Here is a 5,657-nt window from a genome sequence, read left to right on the forward strand (position 1 = left end):
AAAGAAAGAAAGAAAGAAAGAAAGAAAGAAAGAAAGAAAGAAAGAAAGAAAGACAGAAAGAGAGAGAGAGAGAGAAAGAAAGAGAGAGAGAAAGAAAGAGAGAGAAAGAAAGAGAGAGAGAAAGAAAGAGAAAGAAAGAAAGAAAGACAGTGAGGTTTAATGGGTGGTTTTCTCTTTAATTAGTCTCCTACTAATTAGTAGGACACCTTGATCACCCAAAAGGGATGATTCGAAAGCAAGAGGAAGTTCTGCATTTGCCTGGCCTCTAAGTTGCTTCTTTGGAAATGACATGGATTTCTTTGTGTCCGTGGAAAAGTCATGGTGCCTGCTTCAGCTCTGTAATCTCAGGGGATCTGTTTAATTCTCACTGCCCTATAGAACATATAGGAACCCGAATTCCCCCCCCTCCTCCCAGAACCTGAATTTAAATACCATTAGTCAGTGGACAAAAGCCTTTGCTTTGAGGTCTGAGCAAAGCTTTGCCCTCCCAGACAAATGAGTAGTTTATAGGAGGAATTGCTTGGTAATTTTCGGGCATGCTGTGAAAAACAGTCCCACGCGTAGGAAATTTCTTCCTGGGTCAGGGGCTGCTTCTTTCTGGAGTTTCTCCAGGGATGTTTTTCCTCTTTAAGAAACACTGGCTTTTATAATATTAGGTGATGTTTAAGTACCTGCTGGGTATTAGTCCGCTTAATTTTATTTTTCATTAAGTCAAAGGATTTGCACATAATTGGTTTCCCTCCGGGCTTTCATACCCACCTGCGGTTAGCGGCCAGGATTGGGATACAGCATCCAGACAAAGGTGTTTGCTTCTTTTTCTTTCTTTCTTTCTTCCTTTTTCCTTTCTTTTTCTTTCTTTCTTTCTTTCTTTCTTTCTTTCTTTCTTTCTTTCTTTCTTTTCTTTCTTTCTTTCTTTCTTTCTCTTTTTTTTTTTAAACAACTTTTGGAGGCTTACATCAGGTCATTGGTTTACTTCATTTTTGACAATAATATTTATTGCGCTTTTTCAGAGTATGAGAGTAATATGTTGATTAAAGAAAGTTTGGCAAAAAACATGTGCATCTATTTCCTACCATTTATTGAATACTTATTATTTGCAAGATCTTGTAAAGCTTTGTACCTTGCAGGCATATGCTGCTTAATCTCCATAACGATTCTGTGAAATAAGTAACTTACCCAAGACCACGAAATTACAAAGTGAAAAGTCAAGTCATGAAGGTAGATCTGTCTTTCCCTAAAGGAGATATTAGTTACCGCTACCTGTGATAGGAGACAGGTAGGAGGCACACTGTTACTATGTAAAGAGGAAAATTAGAATCAACACATCCACTGTTAGCCACTGGGTTGAGCAGATCCTTCCTTTTAAAGCCCCGTTGAGGGGCACCTGGGTGGCTCAGTCAGTTAAGCATCTGCCTTTGGCCCAGGTCACGATCCCTGGGTCCTGGGATTGAGCCCCCAATAGGGGGTCCCTGCTCAGTGGGAAGCCTGCTTCTCCTTCTCCCACTCGCCCCTGCCCGTGCCTCTCTCGCTGTCAAATAAGTAATAAATAAAGTCTTTTAAAAAATAAATAAATAAATCCCAGTTGATTGGAACATGTGTTGGAGCCATGCTGGTTACTAGCACAAGTTTTAAGTCAACCATGGACATGAAATCCTGGTCTTAGCATTCATTGAGAAGACTTTCAGCATCTTCCATCCAGTCACCCATCCGTACCACACAATGGGTGGTTTACAAACCAGAGAAACTCACCACTCCTGGTTCTGAAGGCTAGGAGTTCAAGATCAAGATCAAGATCAAGGACAAGTGAGGGTCTTCTTCTGAATCCCTGACTTCTCTTTATATCCTCCTATGGTGGAAGGGGTCAGGGAACTCGGTGGAGTCTGTTTCATGAGAGAACGCATCCCATTCAAGAGGGCTGCATACTCAGGACCAGTTACTTCCCAAAGTCCCCACATCCTAACATCATCACTTTGGGGGTTAGGATTCTGACATATAAATTTTGGGGGAAAGCAGACATTTAGACCATAACACTGAGGAAGTTCCTTACCCTCATTCTTGTTCTTCCTCTGGAATAAGGCATTCACTTCCCAGTTGATATGAAGATTCAGTGGGGAAAAAAAAAAACTGTATAGAAACCATTGAGCACAACAACGTAATAACTGAAGCATGTGAGGACTCATTACCCACATAGTATGTGGACACATACAAGCTACACACACCTGTTAGAAAATTAGAACGCTGCTCTGTACGGCTAGCATACCTTTTAAAATTTAACATTACATCCTGAATATTTCCATTTCAGCTAATATTCTTTCAATGGCCATATATTTTTCTTTCTTGTAATTTCCCTATAATTTATTTAATTTAATGATTCTCTTATTGTTGCATGTTTCATTCATCTCAAATTTTTGTCGTTTATGCTTCAATGTAACCCTCCTACGTGAATCATTGCATAGCTTTTTATTTTGAGTCTCAGAATTGCCCTAAAAATCGTTGAGTAAAAACATATGCACCTTTTTAGGGCTTTCTATCAATAAAACCAAATGCTTTTCTGGAAGAAAAGTAAATTTACACTCTTGTAAGAATATGACCATTTTTTTTTTACCTTGACCGATAAAAAATAACCAATTTAATAGGTCAAGAAAGTCTCTGTGAAACTTTAGTTTTCTTTTCCAAATAAAAATAATTTTTATTTCTTTGTCAGTATCGGTGAAAAATTTTGTATTTCCATTGACTACCTGCATTAATTTTCAGTTATCAATATTTATCTTTTTACAATGTTCTATTGGTTTATCTATTTTGTTTTTAAGAATGCATTATAGATTATGGGTTTTTTTTTTTTTTTCAATTTAATTTCCTATATCTTGCAGGGGCACCTGGATGGCTTGGTCGGTTAAGTGTCTGCCTTTGGCTCAGTCATGATTCTGGAGTCCTGCACTCGAGCCCCTCATCAGGCCCCCTCTGTACTCCCCCCCATCTCATGCTCTCTCTCATGTGTTCTCGCTCTCTCTCAAATAAATAAAAATAATCTTCTAAAACATTAAAATAAAATAAAAAATAGTTTCCTTTATCATGCAGAATTTTTCATGCTAATATAGTTAAATGTCTGTTTTTATATGTTCTCACCGCATTTATACTTAGAAAGGGATAGAATATATTCATTTATATATTCTCCTAATTATTTATGATTTGAATTCAACAGTTACCTGTACTAGAGTTTAGTTTTCCTTTTAAGGAAAATTTGACTCAGGAGTTAATACTATGTTCTTGGGGATGCATATGTATTATCTCATTTAACCCCTGTCTGCCCCACCCCCCAAAATATAAGGCAGCTGTTGACATATCTTTTTCACAGATGAAGGTGTATACTTGCTCAAGCCTAAGAAACATTAAGTGTCTGGCTGGTGAGTCAAATTCAGTTGTGCTTATTTAAATCAAAATAGGAAGAGGCTTAAAATCAAAATTGCTGAGTGTCTTTATCACAAAGAAGGGTAGGTAAAAATAAGAGGAGGTATGTGGCTTAAAAAAAGTTGGGGGAGTGAATGAATGGATTGATGGATGAATGGGGAGATGAATTAATGATCTAAAACAGTAATTCGTCAGCTTGACAAAATGCCTTTCTCTGTCCGGTAGACCATAAGTCTGGATCAGCCTATTGCCATTTTACAATCTCCCAGCTCCAGTTCAAGGCGAGACTCAGGAGATGCACAGCGTCAAAGTAACTGGTGTGGATGAGAGATTCTCCACTACCTGAAAGCTACAATTCATCCCCTTATGCCAAAGTCAGTCCACAAGTGAGCACTTTGATTGGATGTTTTGTAGAGGGGAGGAACGAGAGCCTGTGAGGCTGATTGTTCAGGTCTGAATCTCAGCTTCTTAGCTCTTTGGCATCAAGCAAGTGAGTTACGTCTCTTCCCAGTTTGATGGTCTGTAAAATTGAGATGGTAACAGTTATTGCCCCAGAAGACTTTGGTTTGTTTGTTGCAGATCAATGAATTAATAAGTCCGAACCCCTCTAAATGGCACCTGGCATGCAGTAAGTGCTCAATAGATGTTACTCATTATTACTGTCATTATTGTCTTCCTTTACAAAGTTGCATGTGTGTGTATATGTGTGCTGTTTCATAAAAAAATAAAATATTCCATAGGGCTTTTCCTAGTTGAGTCATGTGGTCCTACATACTCCCAGGAAAGATGTAAGAACATAGGGCTACCCAAATGGTCTCTGATTAACCTTAAAAATCCAATCTTTGGAGACACACATGACTATTCTGAGGTTATGTAAGTTGCCTAAATTTCCTACAATTGTTAGCTGCAACATAGTTCAGATGCAAAAATCATGACCTGTACTTGTCAAGATGAAATCATGAGGGTTATCACATTTTGAAACTGAAACAATTTTATGATGACTACATCAAATAGGTTTTGGCAGTGTCTACATGTTGTTGGAAAGTGAACCTCAAGAAACCATTTATTCAACATCATTATGAGCCTCTAAACCTAAGTGTTGGAAATTGCCTAATGTTGGAAAAGCAGACAGTGACAGCCACACATGTAAGCACTGGAAGGCTTTGTGGAGCATGATCCTTGGGATCACATATCCAGAAATGCTCTCCCGTATCTTATCCATAGAACCTGGGCTGCCCACCATGCACAGAGGGCAGCCCACCGAGTCAGAGAGCAAAAGAGCCACCTACGCAAACAAAAATGGCCCCAGATAACCACAGTTTGAAGTTTATAATAAAGAAACATCCTATCTCTGGATAAGCAGGGCCTCTGGGGCACTTCTATTTTTCTTCTCGGATTTCTGAAATCTCTTCCCCTCAAGTGTAATCTGCACTTTGCCCCTTCCGCCCACCACCATCACCATCACCCCTGTTCCAAACAAACACCCAGGAACTTTGATAGGAGGAGAATGTTTGCCTTGGTGAGCGGCTGGTTGATAAGTCACTTTAGGCTGAGCTAAATAAAACCAAGAAAGTTACAATGCCCCTTGTTAGTGACTTAATTTATAAAAGTGAAAAAAAAAAAACAAACTTAATCATTTAAGAGCTTCACTAAAACAAGATCAGAAGATGTTATAAGAAGGATTATCCATGTCTTATAAGGAATTGATTCTCTCTGTTACTTCATACATGCCAGATTGGAACTTTGTACTAAAAACCTTAAACTGCTCACAGGGCAGCCAAAGGGGAAAGTGGTGACAATGGGTAGTTCTATCTGTACGTTAGCTGCAAATACACCTGTGTTTATTGGGACATGAAAGAGCTATCAAAGTTAAGAGACAATTTTAACAAAAGTATATGCTCTTTCAGAGAAAAGTAGAATACTGTGAAAGCCAAACAAGAAATGTTATAACTGTATCATTCAAACACACACAGATGTTTGGAATATGATGTGATGTCTACGAGTAGGATAAGAAATAAAAGCATTCCGGACTCGCGCACGCTGTTGTACAGTAAGAGGGTACTTCATTTTTTAGGCAAAACCTCCGAAGACTGGATACACCAGCAGGTTGCTTTGGGATAATGGAAAATATGCTCTCATTAGCACCAGGTTTGTTATTTGTTCTATTCCAAAAAAAGTAAATTACAATATATTAATGCAGTTAGTGTTGTTTTTAATGCACGTGGGAATACAATAAAACTTTTATTAGG

General features: G+C 38.4%; 1 protein-coding gene across 4 annotated transcripts in view; it reads left to right on the forward strand.

The window, feature by feature from the left end:
* LOC132029098 (tau-tubulin kinase 1-like) overlaps nt 1-2,969 on the forward strand; it is a 49,308-nt gene extending 46,339 nt beyond the window's left edge. For all 4 annotated transcript variants that reach the window (XR_009407708.1, XR_009407707.1, XR_009407710.1 and 1 more), the window contains one exon: nt 2,871-2,969. The gene's annotated coding sequence lies outside the window, so the exon portion shown is untranslated. The remainder of the gene's footprint in view (nt 1-2,870) is intronic.
* Nucleotides 2,970-5,657: the final 2,688 nt, after the last annotated feature.

Source organism: Mustela nigripes, chromosome 13 (assembly GCF_022355385.1).
Source record: "Mustela nigripes isolate SB6536 chromosome 13, MUSNIG.SB6536, whole genome shotgun sequence".
Classification (NCBI taxonomy): domain Eukaryota; kingdom Metazoa; phylum Chordata; class Mammalia; order Carnivora; family Mustelidae; genus Mustela; species Mustela nigripes.